Source organism: Tenebrio molitor, chromosome 1 (genome assembly GCF_963966145.1).
Source record: "Tenebrio molitor chromosome 1, icTenMoli1.1, whole genome shotgun sequence".
Classification (NCBI taxonomy): domain Eukaryota; kingdom Metazoa; phylum Arthropoda; class Insecta; order Coleoptera; family Tenebrionidae; genus Tenebrio; species Tenebrio molitor.
In genome coordinates this window covers 25093764-25112780 of record NC_091046.1, presented here as the reverse complement: position 1 = coordinate 25112780, position 19017 = coordinate 25093764, and the positions used below count along the sequence as shown (strand labels likewise).

Below are 19017 nucleotides of genomic sequence, written 5' to 3'. Positions count from 1 at the left end.
TTTTGAACATGTGGGGGTTGCCTTTCATTTAAATCAGAAATGATAAAAAAAATTTACCACCAAAGTAAAATTTCTAAAACTACCCATTTTCATATGTAAACCGACTAATTATTAAAAACTATTCATGATTTGTTGAAACTGAATTATTATATGTACATAGGTGCTGTTTAAATAATTCTCAGCAATCTGTTTCTTTCGCGAAATATTACCTATATTGGACTATTTTCACAATACGCACTTATTTCAGCATTGTAAGGTTAGTTTCGACGTAGGTATTGGTGATTTCACATGTTTCGATTACATATTGCGTACTTTCTGTCGATACAGTAAAAAAGTCACAATTTGAAATGTTTCTAAATAATTATTTTATTTAACAATAGGTACATACTGGCAAGAGACGACTGTTGTGCTTGTTTCTTAATCGGCGAACCAATAATGTATGGGAATATGGGACCCGTCTGCAAGTTTTTAACGTTTGTGCTGCCCCGGTATCTGTAGAGATATTTGGTAGTACTACGACTGCGCAAAGACCGTGCGACTTTTTCACGGGCGCCTGTCCCACGGTCAGCTGCTGGTTTCAGATCTCGCAATTTCTTCCTTTGCAAATTGCAATAGCTCCAATTCCGCCTGTGTCCCCTATATACCTACAATACCGCCACCATCACTTTTTTTTAATTGCACCACCTACGCACCACCACTTTTCAAAATTTGCCAATCTTTGTTACACGAACCCACGAACATGTAGCTCCAAATCGACGAACTGCTATATTCGGGGGGTGTTCGCCGAATACGGTGAAATCGCGTAAATGAGGTGGACATAAAGCGGGATGAACGAGATGCGGCGCTACAATTCGTGTCAAATCTATATTAAACAATTTTCTGACAAGGTGGCGGAAATAAAAATAAGAAGCTGTAGGTTGTTGGAATGCTGATCTACTCACCACAGCGGGCCAACGAGTGTAAATGGTACAAAACACCACCTTAACCATCACGAACCGTTTGCGCAACTGCAGAGAGATGCCGTAATCAGATGCTATATTGAATCCCACTGCGACACACCACAGCACCAAACATCGAGATGAAGGTCCAGTTGATACGTACGTGCACATTCAGTCGCCTTTCTGTAACCAAATCGATTCATAAATATTTCCGCCCACTAGCGAATAAAAAACTATACTACATAGTCGACGAAACAGTTATTTTTACGCTTCGTTTTGTCCCCAGACAGACCATTAAACGCATTCCTCACTACGTGCCTGAAGGATTCCACGATCATTTTGTTCCGTTTCATCCGAAACAACAATCGAAGGAAGACCGATAACGATCGCATGTTGCACTTGCACCAGCATAGATTCAACTACTACGTTAATATGGAATTAATAAGAATGACAGCGCCAATATATCCTACACCACTACGTATCTGACCCCAAAAGATAACTTGCCAAGATACAACGCGCTTTAAGTCTAGACATACTAATTCAAAACAAGAGGAGTTCGAGAATGTATTACTGTTGAAGACTTCCTATGTTTTACCTCAATTAATAACAGGAAGGAAGTTAACGAGTTTCATGCTGAATATTAAACTGTTTGTGATAGCACCTTATTATAAAAAATGTAAAGGATTAGATATTATGTATTCATTTCCTCTGTTGACACGTGCAGATTGCGTCCTAAAAACAATCGAAATTCGACTAGAACTGTGTACAATTTGGTAGAGAATATTTTTACTGTCGTGAGTGTCGACATTATGTATTTCACTTTGGCTGGATGAATAGTTTTCAGAATAGTAATGTCACATACCTACCACATGTAATGTCATGAATCATTTTGTTCTATCCTTCATCACTATTTTACACGTTAATTTGTATTATCATTGATCAGTTATTTAATAAGTGTGGACATAATAATATCAATTTAATTACATACATCATACACTGATTTGAATTTTATTTAGCAAACGTTAATTCGCTGATCACCATTTTTCTTTCAAACAATTTTCTACTATTCCAGTTAACGCAAAGGTTTGCAGTAGGTATTTGGATTATTTTCTTAGAAATTCTAACTTTCCTTTTATACAACGGAAATGTCCCACTGTTGGTTGTAACATAATATGTATTACGGTTTACTGAATATAAGCAGCAAATAATAATATCGTGAATACAAATAACGCGTTTTATTCTTATTTCGTCTATTTGAAAAATATCTAGAACTAAGTATAGGACATGTTGGACATTGAATGTTAATAGTAACATTTCCTCCTTTTTATAAACAAATAGGCGTATGCAGAGAAAAGGAATTTTACAAAAAACAGAAGAAACAAATTAAACATAAAGGTGCGTGACAAAAGTGCGTGAAGTGAGTGTTTTTTGTGTATGAAAAGATCTTTTATCTTCAAGCGGTCGAAAATCCCGCCTTTCCATAGAGACGGTTAAAGTGTCTTTTTTTTCTGAGCGGAGTAGAAGTACTTCAAGTCCTAGGAGTAGAAGTGTCCAAGAGGCGGTTCGAGCAAGTCAAATGTAAGGTCGTTTGAAGCATTTGTCATGATTAATTTATCAATTACACGAAATATTTAATAATTAAAATATCCTCCATTAAAATAAAGCCTCTAAAAAACGAAATTATTATCCAATATTTAACCGCTCCCACTGTGATATTTCACGAGTCGTTCATTTTGGGCGTGTCCATGCTGTCAGATGTGAATGATGTGATGTCAAAATCAGCAGCAAGATGGTTGTTCGGTTTTAAAAAGTAAACATTTGTAAATTATAATCGTTTTTTGTTCGACACTGTCAGAATTTGAGAATTTTCTCCCGTGTGAACGGATTTTGATAAATTTGACAACTTGTCAAAATGAAACGTCAAGCTAATTTTAAAGATTTTCAGCGATTTGGAGCCTTTGGGGGCTCGTCGAACAAAAAAATTTTGTATTCAACTCGTTCTTGTGTAATCTGGGCTTTTTTGGCACTCGTGGACCTTTAAAACTCTCGTTTCACTCGAGTTTTAAACTGTCCCACTCATGCCAAAAAAAGCCCAAATTACACGCGAACTCGTTAAATAAATTACTATTGCTGTTCATGTTTTAATAATTTTTGTTATACATATTTAGCGAATATCTGTGAAGTAAAAAGTTCGATGCCATTGAATGAAAACGAAATGTACATACGGCGACGCCTCCAAAATTGATGCCCATCACAGCAAAATGCAAATCTAAATCGACCACAGTCTGCTATGATGAAAAGTATCTGGCTACATACATTGGCAAAATTTCTGAGTTCCCTAGAGGAAAAATTCTAAATTATTATTGTAGGTTAGGTGCATAAATACTAGGTGTGATAGGGCTTGTCGATGCAACGAAATCACTAATTTGACAATGGGAGATATCGAAGATTTGGGTTCCGCTTTCTTAGTAAAAGTTCAGGATACCAAAAATTACAAATCGCGATCATTCACCATTTTGGGAAATAATTTAGGTAATGTTGTAGACTTTACTAATATTATGAAAATTTGAAGTAAGTACCGATAATACAGTGTGAACAACAATTACTGTTTGAGTTGGCAATAAATTCTGGTGACTTTTGGTGACTTTTATGTCATGTTCCAATGAAAAAACCATTTCACAAATAAAAGATTACAAAACCCAAGACGTTTAAATTTGAAATGTGTGCCAGCTATCAATAATGTCAATAAAACAAACCGAAATAGGTACAATTCAGTCTTGAAAATTTCATGTAAATTTTTTTATTGCCAACTGAAACAGTCATTGTTGCTCACCCAGTATTACAAGGGAAGTAGGAATTACTGTTGCCTTAAATTTTGAAAATTGTAACTGGGGGAAAAATAAATGAATTCATGTCCGTTTTTTTTTATCCGCTTTAAGATAAAATAGTATACAGGGTGTAGAATGGATTTTGGTACATAGGCACTTTACGTGCAATAGTGAAAATCCTATGATATTGGCTCCCCTAATTATCTTCCAACAAAACTTTAAACACAAAAGTTGTAGAGTAAAAAAAAAATGTACCTGAATCCTTTTCTAATTATTTTCTAACACCTTCTGGTTCTGTTAGACAAAAAAAAATAAATATTAAAAATCTACCGATAAAATAGTAATAGCCATGACTCCCGACAACAATAAAGTTGAATTTTTGACAAACGTAACGAGTTTGCTGATTCCTCAAAGAATGAACTCTTTTAACAAAGAAGAAAAAGTTAACTTCATAAAATGGTAGTATTACTCCGGAGTGTCTTTTAGAGACAGGCAAGCAACATTCCTGTATTCTATCCGGAGCAACCAATTCCAAGTTTGACATATCAAATATCATAAAGTCTGTCTCAATTCATAATTTTCACCAACACCGCATTCTACGTTGGAAATACAACCGGCAACACTGTTTGGTGAAAAATGCATCAAATTGTATTTGTTAGGTTATCTGTCAAGTTCCGTTTTTACAACTCAAAATTTTAGAATAAAGGAAAAGAAGAACGAAAACCTTTTTTAAAATGCAGCAAGTAAGTAGGTAGAAAATCAAAATCTAAAAGCAAAATAAACTTATGAACTAATTTTAATATTTCCGAATCATGTTTATAAAATAATTATATTGCCAACTTTGGTTATAAGAATCCCCAATTTAGACATATTTTTATTTTGCCAACATAATTCAACAGGTGGTGGAAAATCAGAATGTTTATATTCTAAAACAGACGTACAAAAATAATCTTTCTTAAACAGAATAAACCAAGTTCATTTTCAATTTGGTCATTGTTTCTTCATTTTTTTTTTATATTATGTATGTAGGTACTTTTTTAAAAATATTATTATCTTTACATACTTTTCTCACAATGCATAGTGTGACATCGGCACATTTATGTATGTATTTATGTGACGATATATTCCCCATTCTCCACTTTACATCTTGGTTTAAATATTTATCATCCTAAACTTATCTACCTAAGTAATCACCAATCTTTTACATAATTTGATAAATAGTTCACTATTCAGACAACTGTAAGGTATAAAATTAAATTTTGAGATACAGCTCAAGTTGCCCAATACGTAATTTGAACGTTTATTAACTAAAGTAGGTATACATTTATCCATTCAGTATATTATACATTTATAAAAGCATTCTATTAAAATAGTAGTTTATTTAACGAGTTCGTGTGTAAATTGGACATTTTTTTTTAGCATGAGTGGCCACGAGTGCCAAAAAGAGTCCAATTTACACAGAACGAGTTGAATCCAACGTTTTTTTGTTCGACGAGCCCCTTAAATGCTCCAAATTGCCTAAAAATTTTTAAATTAACTTGACGTTTCATTTTGACGAGTAGTGACATTTATCAAAATCCGTTCACACAGGAGTGCGAGAAGACATTTTTCGCGAATCAGCGCATTATTTGAGGCACGAATATACCGAATACGTCTTCGCGCATCGAAGTTTGTACAATATTTTTTTAAACGAACATCACGTCTGATTTGTCGTGTACCCTTTGTGAATAAATGGCGTTTGTCCATACACTTGCCAAAGCGTCAATCGAATTAATAGCGATTTATTTTCACTCTTTCGATATTTTCGATATCCAAATTGGAGAAATGGTGTTTTGTAAAGCAGATTTTATTATTATCAAGTCAAATTATTTTCAGAATGCTCAAAAAGGCGAATGCTTTTTGGATGGCTGAAGCAGTAGTACACGAAATCAACGTTCGCGGTCGATTGTTGCGGTCGCGAAATGTCATTTTGAAAATAGCGAGTTCAAAAAAATATTTTTGAGAACTGTTTGAATGTAATTTTCAAGTAACAAAAATGAGCACTATTTCATATAAACTAAAATATAAAATTGAATGGTGGCACTGTCATTCTATATTCATAATCATAACTACTCTCTTCGTTACAAATTTTCTTAATTAATTCAAATAAGACAACACGATATAATTATTCTGGTAATTATTCTGGTATATTGTCAGAGATAATATAATAAGTGGTAGGCTTATTATCGATATATTTTTTTTAATGTTACGAATGCCAGTCCCAACGACGAAAATACAACGAGTGCAAAGCACGAGTTGTATTTTCTAAAGAATGAGGCTGGGCATGAGTTGACATTTGTAAAAAAATTATCGATTCTTAAGTGTACCACGAATTATATTTAGGAAGAGAATATAATAAATTAAAATAAGGACCACAGATGCACATTTAAGCAAAAAAGCTTACTCCAACGAGTCATTATGTGCTTTTTCTTTCTGGAAATTCGCGTAACACACTTAAAAAATGTATCTGACGTTTGTCTGACTTTTCTAAATTATTTTATTTGACAAGTGAAACAAACGCAAGTTAGCTAATACCAAATCGATAATAGTTAGTCGCGTATTGTCACTATGGTACAAGGTCCTATTGGTCAATATTTTAAATTTAAGAAGCAAGGATTGGCTCAATATTCAATGTATTATATTCTCTTTAAAATAATGTGTCTATTTCAATTTGATCTTTATCATCATTAGGTACTATGGCGGACAATAAATTTAGGCCGGCAAATTTCTGACATTTCAAAAAAGTCAATGCAAGCGACCATTTAATGTCATTATGACTGATGTGTCAGTTTGTCAAACTGAAGGTTTTCAAGCTGTTTGGCGTTTCCTTCGCCCTTTTCGTAACTTACAGATCATGACGCACTAGCATAACTGATTTGTAGTAACACTTCCCTCTGGTGCACGCTTCTTTTCCCAATTTTAATTTTGATTATCGCTGTCATGATGACAAGAATGACAAAAATTGAAAATGGGGTTAACTGAACATAATGCCAGCTTCACATTTTGATGTCAAGCGAATGACAGGCCGGCCTAAATTTATTGTCCGCCATAGTACCCTATGAAAATTTTCGAAACAGCTTAAATTAACACCAAGGGGGAGGGACACACTCTTATGAGGTGTTGAAGCAAGTTTATCATGTCTTTTACCGCTTAATACTTTAATTTTGGACTATAATTATTCCAATATTTTAGTGTTGAAATTACACTTTCCGTATGTTTGAAACGTATTTGTAAGAGAGACCAAACATTCATTCACTAATGGTGAGCACATTTAATGAATAATAATACCTTTAAGGCACTGTAACTGACATATAATTTTAGAGACTTAATTAAACCTGCCATTTTAAAATAATTATTTCACGTTTACTATTAGCCTAATTGGTTTCATTAGAGTAATTCTTTTTATCTGGTATGGCCATTAAATCATTTGAGTGAGTTTTTTTGGTCATTTTCTTTTTAAAATTTTGTAATTAATCTGACAACTGCGCTTACATTTAGAACTACATATATCAAAAATACAAGGTGATCAAGAAGAACTGTTTGAGTTGGTAATACAGAATTTAATTTTTTTAAATGGTACAACTGGAGTAAGTTTAATTTCTTTTTACCATTAATTTTTACTCGCATCAGTCATACCTACAATTTCGTTGTCGTTATGTTATGACAGATATCTGTCAAATAAACCAACAAATTACATTACAGTGTTGCAAATAGCCGAATAAAAAATGTTATTCATAATTGTATGTATTGCCAATTCAAACAGTCCTTCTTGATCACCCCCATAGATATGATGTAAAAATTAGTTAATTCGCCAAAAAAAACCAAATGTCTTTCTTTAAAGATATTTTTTCGCATCAACATGAATGTGAATAAGCACCTGCCCAAATTTGTGTAGTCTATCGACAAAATTAAGTATTTTGTTATTTGTTACTACCTAGAAACTAAGGTTGTTAGTTCGCTATTTACAAGTCGGTAAACTGCCACTGAAATTGAGCGCTCCACTCTAGTAGTATCAAAATTTTTGACAACACTTAATATAGACAGGTGATAAAAATATACCGCAAGCAATCAAAGTCTCTTAATCCGTTACTAATCAAAGACGCAAGGTGTAACTGTAGAATACACGCGCGCAACGGACAGATGTTTCTGGACAGGTGCTTTGTTTCTTCCTATTCTACTTGGTACTAAACTTCTTTATTCTGATCCACCAACAAATACTTAATAGGTATAGCAACCAAGGTCTGTCACTTCTCTGTAACTGCAATTGATTCATACAATATTTTACATTTATCCAGTAAAAATTTAACTAGATTACCAACATCTTGTTTCTCGATCTATCGAAATTCAAATTCAAATCAATTCAATTGAACTAATTCAAGTAAGAAACGTTTCTCACTTGATTGCCGCCGAACTTTGAAATACATTTTTTGACACTTGGCCGTGAGGACACTCTTCAAAGTCAAAAACTAGTAGGATATTTAAATAAATTTGTATTCCCCTCGTCCATTACAGGTTTGATTTCCATTTCATTGCAAAGTCATAAAGTACTTAATACGTTTTCCGGATGTAAAGGGTAGTCAAACACAACAAAGGCTACTTTACTTAGCGAATAGGAAGTGACGTTTGGTTCCAGGATGTCACGAGAACAACTGTGAAGAATAGAATGTTCTAAATTGGATAATACTTTGTAGTTGCATCCTTCATTATTCTTGTCTTGTACAACATGCAATGTTACGTAGTAATGGGATTCTTTGTTAATAAAATTATTTCAGAAAAATAATAATCATCCTGGAAAATTATTGCTCGTCTATGACAGAAGAGAAAGAATTGTGTCAGTATTACAACGTTTCCATCGACATATTATTTCAATTCTTATTTTAACATGGGACGCGTAGGAACGCACATATTTTTAACTTAATAATGTATAAAGAGATTGAGCTGCTACGTCATGTTTCTTTGTTAAAAGAAACGCAGTGTGAAGTAAAGAATGCTATTGAGCAAAAACCTAAAAATCTGAAACTTTTAGCGGAAGTGCAGAAGTCTGTACACGGGGTCATTGAAAGTTATTCCCCTTTGTAGAGCGTCGAATCGCTTAGAATAGACCGGCGCGCCGTTGCGTCACAAGCCGTCAAATACGTAATAGCTATTTTATTGCTTCCTAACTACTCTGAAGAATGCAATACGAGGAACAAAACCTGTGTTTCTAATTTTGTTCTTTGAAAGTATTTTTACTCATCTTCCGCCGATTATAATAAATAAATATTCGAGCACCCATTTCGTTAATTATTTCACAATCGTGTTTATTATGTCTAGCACCTCGGCGGCGAACTGTATCTTATAAACTAATAATATTGGGACACCTCCATAATGGCGAGAAAATCATATGGTCGACACCACAAACATAAATAGGCCGGATGGAAGACAGACAGCTGTTATGATGAACGATAAACACTGATTCTACTTGTATTATTACTCTTGCAAAACCTGCATCGCAGTCTTACCGTTATGATTAACTGGTGCTCCGCCGAATTTTTAAAAAGTACACCATGCATTCAGATCGTATCATTATGTCTAGAGTCTTGTTATGGAATTTTAAAAATATCCCAGTTGGAATCGCTATTATTGACTATGACTAACCTTCTAGTTGTCTGCTACGTAAATTAAACAGCGTCTCCGAAGAGAAGTTTAAAGAAAAGTTTCGATATAAACATACAATTCGTTCTTTCAAACATTTTTTCTTACTCAGTTGGCATTAAAGGAGTAATATTAATTTGTAGGTCTACTTAAGTAAGTACATATTAAGTACACCTATGTCATTCGCTCATTTTAATTTCTTATTATACATACCACCAACTTAAGAGATCTATAATAACTCGGTGCTTTGGAAATACTATTTAATTCCCGATACTACTATTAAATGTACACGACATTGTATACCAGGTGTTCATTTAAATTTACCCTCAAAGTTGGCGTTGAATGGTCGATTGTGAACGCACCACTCGTCAGTCTGCAGAGTAAAAACACAAACAACGGAAAAGTGAGGTTAGATCTAAACAGCCGATCCGTAATCAGTAATCCGTGGTGCGCTCACAAACGACTCTTCAATGCCAACTTTGAGGAGATATTTAAATGAACACCCGAAACATATTCATGTACACAACATAACTGACATAACATATGTAAAATTCAGCCAATCACAATATATGTACAACAAAAAATTACATCCGTAACTGTTGTACATGAAAAAATACCTACAAAATTACGTGTTTACAATTTTTATGGTAACCAAAACGAAGTTTCCCCTAAAGTTGTCACTTGTCCAATTAATTTTGCATCTTTTATTCGTTAATTTCTCGTTTTAAATATCACTCGCAACATCGACATCACCGGAAAAATTTTGTCTGGTCGTTTACACTAATGTGGAAACTACGACAGAAAAACTATCAGTTATAATTTCCCCTGTACAAGCACGACTGAAAAACGAAAACAAAAAACCGAAAAGGAGATTCAATTAAAAAAAAAAACATACGCCAGCACCAAGTAATGTCATGGAACTGCAGTGTTCCAGTTTTCATGGTGATGATTAAAACAATGTTTTTCCAATCGTCAAAATTTTTCCGAAAATTTTTGTTGCCGTATGGCACCCTTGCAACTGCAAACTTTTTATTGGATTTTCATTGCAGGAGTACCATTTTCGAGAATATACATGTCACTTGTGTTACATTGCTACTGGAATACAACATTTTCAAAATTATATACAATAATTGTTACTAGCGTAATTTTATACTGCCACAACTGATGGATGCTGGATGTTAAAAAAACCAATTGAGATACGGTTGTCTGGATTTAAAAATAAAAAAGTGATGAACTCAATGCCACCATTCTATCGGTGCGGTAATACTAGGAAATCCAAAAGATATGAATGAAATACCAAGACAAGTCAAGCCCCAAGCTGGAATGAAGTAGGTTGTTTCAGGGTGGGAACATTAATCGTGCAAAAAAAATCCACCAAAAAATACTACTACACATGTTGTTTACGAGACAAATTAAGAAAGAGTTTCCGGTTTAGGAAAATTATAGCTATAAAAAAACTTTTAAAAAACGCATTCATCGGTTCACATAACCTAATTATTTCTGCGATCTCTTAAAAAAAATAAGCTAATTTCTTTCTCCGCGGGTATGAATGAAAAATATACACGTGTTTACCCAATAATAGGTCATTCAACTCACCGTACCAAAACGACATTATAACTATAATATGTTTAAGTTTTTAAGAAAGTGATGTATAATATACTTTGTTCTCTATGTAAATTCAAAAAATAATTGGGTTAGACTTAATGACAGCGTCGTTCTCATGCCTACAGCAACAGCATTGAGAAAACATGCACACCGAGTGCACTTACGAAAACCACGGAAGGGTAACGAACATATCGAAGGGTGTTTCTTAGCAGGCCTAATTCCGGCCCATTAAATATCTTGCTTAAGTGAAACATCAACAACCTCAATAATTTCATGATTTCGTACTATACACTAATAATAAAATTACAAACAATAACGTATGTACCTACTTAGCAATGCATCAATGACTTCCTTGTTTTTGAAATGAAGTTTTCATTATTTCTTCGAAATGCAAGTGTTGCACTAATGGCCACTACGTGACGTGGGCAAGGATAAGTTTAAAATTATAGTGAAAAATATAATTACATTAATATACCAAACATAATTAGGCTTTTGATGAACGACGAGAAAACTTGTATGAAATTTCAACATAAACATTTCTTATCGGAGGGTCGTTTCTGTCGACTTTAATATCTTCTTCTGAGCCTATTGATGATCACACAAAAGAAGGGTTCTTTGAAAGAAAACCGGGAACAATACACCACATTTCGCAAATACCTAAGAAAAAAAATAATACATCATGTGTCTCGAAAAACAGCAATCGATACGAAATGCAGTCGAACTAGTTAGATACGTGTAAAGAATGAACGAACCCTAATTCTGAGAAGACACAATGTTCCTACGGGAACCTGCAACCGGTGAGAAAAAAACCGTGGGAAGCCGATACCATTATTCTCATCGTCACGTGACCTACGTAACCATAGCGTTACATCGTTTTGTAAAATTTACCACAAATCAAAATCAAGTTGAGAAAGGATTGTTGTTCAATGATTTCATTTACGAGTATATAATGTTGACATATTGGTACCCTTATCTAAACTTATCGACTTTTTGTAAGTCATTGCCACACAAGTGCGTCGTTTCACTTCCGGTTCTCTAATTCTTATACACTTTCATTCTCTTTCGATTCGAGCAATTAGCTGGCTTCTTTTCATGTTTGGGGTATAATAAAGAACTGTTTTCAAATTGTGGTTAGTTAAAATTTTAATGTGCTTGTAACATAATTGTAGGATATCCTCTTTCTTCTGAATAAAAGTGGGAACTCGTGCGCATAGTTCATTTATATTTTTATAACTTCCTTCGTTTTAATTAATTGGTTGTATAATAATTTTACCTTCTCGTTATAATTAGGCCATCAGATATCGTAATATATAGTTTCTTAAAGCCATTTTTGACAAAGTATATTCTAACGAACGTTTTCATCAAATGTTCGTCCGATTCAAATGTATTAAAAGCCTGTTTAAATGTGATTTAAGCGGATTTATTTTACCACAAGTAGATTTGGTGACACTGTACAAAATGTTGTTTTAATTCGTCTCAAAAAGGACAATAAGGATCAATTAAACATATTGTTGTTCGTCATTTTAATATGCTAATAAACATATAACAACGTGATTGTTCGTTTACTCATCGGAAATGACTAAATTCATGATCCATCGACGATATCTCATGGAGACCTCTTACACGTGATCCTCCCAGATTTGATGCACTGAATGAAAAATACATGAATGAAACTGACTCATTATGTAACAATGTTTCTGAGACATGATTATAGAGGACAATTTTTTAATGATACACACCGTTCCCAAGAATTTGAATATCGCATTTACTCAATAACGATCTTTGACTCACCAATCCACGTATGTATCTACGTACGTAATATATTTATTTAGCTGGGTTCTGGTTGGCGAACACTTTCCTGCCTGCGATATACCAAATTCTGCACTTTCTGCTTGACATTGTTCACTTCGAAACTTGTGTGCACGGACCTTGGTTTATCGAAAATTATTTGTTAGAACTAGAGCTACCTACTTAGTGCCCATCACATTTCAAAGGGCCTTTTTTTAAGGATGAATGTTGTTAAATGCGCATTGCGCTCATTTGACACATCGTTTGAACCTTGTCGAAGTGGCTAAAGAAGTGTTCGACGTAACTAGTGTGTTTAACGATATGGACGCCTCTATGATTTATTCAATAAAGCAGGCGGGCGTTGAGTTAAAACTACAGAAATGGCAGTCAATCAATATGATTGCTTCTTTCATATTGATCGTACGTATGTACGTAGTTGGTCAAGTTGGAAAATTAATCTCCTTAAGAGACCTTCTTTGTGGTGTAATTGTTGGAAGTTCTGAGAAAATGGCATCTACCTACAGCTCAATACAACATAGCAAGATAAAGCAAGTGAGAGTGTGTAGTTAGTTATATAGCGCCGGGCTCGGTGGCGCTAGGCCTTATAAGGCCGACTCCATGGTGATTCAGTCTCTGCGGCAGTCTTTTTAAAGTCGAGACTATGCAACGCGCACCCACAGGTCGCATTCCAGAGTTAGCTTTGCTGCTAACCTACATAAACGACCGATGACACAATACCTACTACAGAAAGTAGTGTGGGATGCGTTTCAATAGGAATAATGCATTCTTAACAGAGGTGTAAGGTTCAAGTTGGAGGATTTTCTTTGCCACAGCTAATTATCCACTTTTTATTGGCAAATTCACATTTTCGCCGTCAGCCTTTGGCATTATGAAAAACACTTCCTGAGTTGTCGGAAAGTGATAAAACATTAACGTACTAAATTAAATGTCAAGATTGTATAATTATTGGCAAGCATAGTTGTAGACCAGGCGCCGTAATACAAACAACATGGTTCTTTTGTAATATAATTTGGCACTCCTCTCCGATGGGTTGCAAAAATATACTTTTGTTGTGTCTGTTGTCCGGAATTTGGTTCAAGATAAAATTCCATTATCAAAATAATTTCCTGTCCAGAAACTTAAATTTTAAGTATCAAATATTCTGAACTGAATTGATTATCTTTACAAAAGGTTTTGAACTTTGGTTGGTGCCAAATTCCGAGATGGCCGTCTATTAAAACATGAGGTGTGCAATTTATGTCATATCAATTAGATAATGCTGCACTGGAAAATTTCGCTGCAACATTATTAAATTAATTAATTATGTGGTACAGTTTTCCTATTTCCTCACATATTTAGCTGCACTTCGCACATGAACGACATCGGACAGGTATCAAAAGACATCAGAATTAAGACTTTAGTTCATTGAATTAAATCTATTTTGTATGTATTGGGTAAGTCCAACAGTTACTTTCATTTACAAGAGAAATTATAACTGCCACCAACTTAAAATACTTGTTGGTTCGTATAGATATGCATGGCCAAATAAATTTTAATTTTTTATCAACTCTGATCTTACTACAAAACATGTTTTTGCTATTTAATACAAGCAGACGATAAAACTGGTTCAACTTTGAACGAACGCAACATGTTGCAATTACTATAATGACGAACAACTTTTTTTAAGAACAGTACCTAGATTATAATCGTTTAATTAAATAATAAATTAATTAGTACATACGAGTTTATAAACCTATTAGGTACTGGGTAAAGTGCAAAATAATGTAAAATCGTCTTCAAGTATATCAAGGTTGATACCAGGAAATACATGTTTTTAAAGGTGTTATTAAATATGTTCCACTGTTTATTACGGACATTCGTCATGCATCAAATCACACAGAAGGCAGTCACTTTGGCTGTAGAGGTAAGGAAATTTGGTTGTGCATACCTACATTTTAAGTCGGTTTGAACGTACGACTGTATCAAATACACAATCTACAAATATAGTTAAAAAAAAAATGTAAATTATCAAATTTATATGTGAATTTTAGAATGTATGTTGTATACTTATATAATAAAAATTAAATGACTACCTGACATTCGATATTCTTTGTTTAATTGAAAAATACTAATGGATAATCCTTAAAAGAAGGCAAGTGACTTTTGGGAATACTATTCGCGTATTCACGTAAGAACTTACGCAGAAAGCTACTACATATTTCTTTACCACAGTTTGGAGACGCATTTGCGTATACCTTTTGTAGCAAACATTCTTATGACAAATCGGAAATAACTCCTTCAAATTTTTTTCTGAATCATATTGGTACATATGTGACTGGATTCTTGATTAAATGTAAGTACATATCTTTATCTATTTATTTTCAAAATTAATTTAAAAAAAATCTTATAAAAGACCATATGACCACAGTGATAAAAATCAACACAAAGAAGTGTCCAATTTCTGCAGTCATAGTGTCAAAATCGACAACATATCTATATATAAGAATACCAATAAATGAACCATTCTAGTTTCTCAAATTTTGAAATACAAGGTTCCAACAACAAAGTAGAAATCAATGTTTGTTGTTTGTTTGTTTAATTTCCATTACTTTAATTACAAAAATTGAGGCAATCCAAGTTTGCTTCAACGTGGGATTTAAACTTAAAAATTGTATTGGTATCTACGCAGAGACGCAGAGGTGTTCTATCTAATTCCTCCACATGTTCTAAATGTTTAATTGAAAACTGAAAAATGTTCATTAGTCTTGTGCTAAATTTATTAAACATTCGGAATTTAAAAAATCCAGTTTAATTTAAAAAGGGATCGTAAACATTACGAAGAACAATTATTTTAGTGCGCAACCACCTGCAGTAATAGAGCAGATGTTACTTAGTAGACCGACAACTACCTTTCTTTTAAAGAACGGCAGACATCGCTTGCAGGATTACAATTAACAAGTATGTATTCTCTTTTTAACTGTGCATATCGAACACTGACGTCTACAAAGTAATTTTGCAAATTATATTTCCCGAAGGATTTTTCATTGCAGCACATCATTTTATTAAATAAGTCCAAATCTGAGTAAATACCAAAGTGTAAAACGGTACGAGATATTTTTGCGATAATCAAAAATTTAAGCAAAATCAATGAAAAAATGGCAGGTCAGCTTAAACATATAAATGAATTATAAATGAGAATGTATGGTTGGTTCAGTAAAATTGTTGTTAAAAAATCTTTTTTGAAAAAGAATAAATGAAAGTACAATGGTAATTGTCGAGACGTTTCTATTTAAAAAATCGTCACTATCTATCTCACTTGCGTCAGTACTCAAAGTAAACATGGCTGCTCAAAGTATAGACATTTAAAATTTAAAAGTCCACAGACTCAACTACCTATTTAAAAGGTGGTTTGTGTCGCTAACCTAAATATTAGTTACCGTTTGAAAAGTTAATTAGACTTATTTTCACCATTTACCTGATCCCATATTCAAACATCATATAACTAATTTAAAAATTCTGACGTTGCTATACACTGATCTGAGACGTGTAAATTTCTGAGCATAAAAATCTTTCAACTATACCTACTCAGGACTAATGATTAATGAAAAATAATTAAAAGGGTGCAGTGGTGCAATGTATGCAACAGACCGTTAAACTATCTACTAGGCACAGTGAAGCATTTATGATAAACATTTAATCAAATTAAATTTGTTAGAATTCAGACAAGTATAAGAAAAAATGCACATTAATGATAGTTCAATGAACTCGCAAGAACTATGTGTGAGTAATATAAATAAGTATTATTCTTATTACTGTACCATAAAGGTAATAAACTATCAATTTGTTTAATCAATGGGCTAAAATGTAGGTTGAATTAACGATGATTACTTGTACATGCATATGTCAACGTAATCCTGCTGATTTAATTACGTGAAACATTTCACATTATAAAACACATCTGAGTTTATCTCTCCTAGTTACTACCTAGCTCGTCGGATTAAATGATAATTCCCAAAAAGTATGTAGTTCTTCGCTCGTTTCTTGCCACGTTTCATTGGGAATGATAACATAAAATAATATAGCGTGTACATCCTCATAATTATTTGTTGGATTTATACCATCGAAATCATTGATTTTTGCCGTGTTTTTGTTAATTCGGAATAATTAAATTGTAAAAGTTGTTAATAATACTTTGAGATAGATTGGCTTGAATCAACAAGAAATAATTTTTTAAAAAAGGGGCCTGATTTGGGAGGAAAGCTCATTAACGAAATATTTAGGTCAGGTCAGTTCAGGTCAAGTTAAAATATTGCAAAAATTCGAACAAATAAAAAATATGCATACCGAGATGTACCCACAGAGCGAGTAGATAAGCTACTATAATCGAGATGAAGGGGTCATTCTCTCTGCCTGTAAGAATACTTCCCCTAGTTCCTCCAGTTTGCAGTCGCAGTCACAAATATGCGTATAATACGACGACGAAATTAATTCTTTTGAGTGGTTTATCAAAATTGGTGAAATTAAATAGTGTCTGCGCAGATGTTCGATATTTGCTTAATTTGGGGGAGAGTTTCGTTACTAAAGCGTTCCTAAATAGATTGTAGCAACATGGTCTCATATAAACATTATTGCTCGGGGTTATGTAACGATCTGTCTGGGTTAAATAATGAATGAAGCGACTGGCCGTTTTAGACAGAATCCGATGGTTTACTGAACCGCTAGCAACAAAAAATTGGCGAATGACTTTGTAATTCGGCAGTCAGACTGCTCCTAAAGGGAGCCTCAAACTGGCTAGACAGTCGTCCCCCACATCTATTACAATTATAATCCACAGTTCCTAGACCTCTAACCGAAAGAATTGAAGGAGTGATCGAATTTGGCAAGTTGACCCAGACGGGAGAAACCTTACGGCTGTCTACCGGTGGAGATGTGCGAAAGAGTCTGCCAACATTTTCGAGGGGCAGTTTTACGATCGTTTCGAACATCTTTCACAGCTACAGACCAAAATTACATCAACAATTTACTCACCCAACCGGAAAAATTCAAAGTGACCCACATTAATGCAACCCGAGTTAGATAATAAATGTAAAAATTGCAAAATACGCAATAAATCTTGCGCGATAGCTTAAAATAAGTTTAATGTTCACTGATTTTTCATAATGAAAAAAATTTGTTTTCAAACAATTACATAGTCGATAAGAAAAGGCATAAACGTGCTAGGCATAAAAACCCAGTAATTACCCATGATAAAATAACATACACACCAACTGTGGAATAAGTATATACGTAACTGTAAAAGTTGAAACTACACTACGAAAGAAAAAGTGGAAAAAATCGCTTTTCCGAATCTCCACTCACCGACCGAAACCGATAAGAAACCAGACACTCAAAAAATGTACTTACAGGCGAAATATTTCATTATAACTTTTTGCGTCCCGTTGCTCCTCAATTGGCAATAAGTTATTGGGTGGGGGCTGAAAGCACAAACTAAGAACACTGGCATATTTGTCGAGCAGTTTATTGCAACTACTTAGTTTCTAGTAAGGAGTCTCGCATAGCAACCAACCGACAAACGTCGCATTATACTGAGCATACGAATTAAATGATAGCAAGCGAGATCGCAATATATACGTCATTCAGACAGGCGCACACCGACATTTGCCAAGTTCCCGAGTGGGGATTGGACGATTTCTTCAATTTTTACCCTCGCAAGTGACTTTGTAAAAATTTTTTTCACTCAAATTACAAGATCCAGGGTCCTGCGAAAAATCCATAATAAAAAAGTTCACATTTTAATGCGGCTTCTTAAAGAAAATTCACTTTGAAACAGTAAAAGTCGGAGGCGCACCGCGTGGAAGGACAAATTTACAGCAAAATGGTTGCTTCGCTAATAAAGTGCGCATATTGCCCCTTGTAAATTATTTCCAGAAAATACGTTTTTATACCATTTTGACGAAATAATATTGAGTTTGTTGTGCGGGTAATTTTCATGTATTAAAAAGTAACGTATCACGTGCAGATTTCATGATAGAGAACTCTATCTTTAAGGGTTGATTTTGGTTGATTCAGGAGAAAAATGTAAACTTTTTTGATTTCTCTCGATTCTATGGATATTTTTGGTAAATTTTAACTGATAAAAGGTTACTTTTAAGGTACGGCTTTCACGTGAAAAATTAATACGCATT

The 19017-nt window shown here is 33.8% G+C and overlaps 1 long non-coding RNA gene across 2 annotated transcripts; it reads right to left on the bottom strand.

Annotated features, from left to right (window-relative positions):
• Positions 1 to 341: 341 nt before the first annotated feature.
• On the bottom strand, positions 342 to 18418 carry LOC138128749 (uncharacterized). Of its 2 annotated transcripts, none has more exons than XR_011158897.1 (3): positions 18236 to 18418; positions 942 to 1121; positions 342 to 879 (listed from the first exon to the last, which is right to left on the bottom strand). It is a non-coding gene; the product is annotated as an uncharacterized lncRNA (long non-coding RNA). The 2 variants fall into 2 exon arrangements; XR_011158896.1 differs by having other exon boundaries at positions 342 to 644; positions 18236 to 18411.
• Positions 18419 to 19017: the final 599 nt, after the last annotated feature.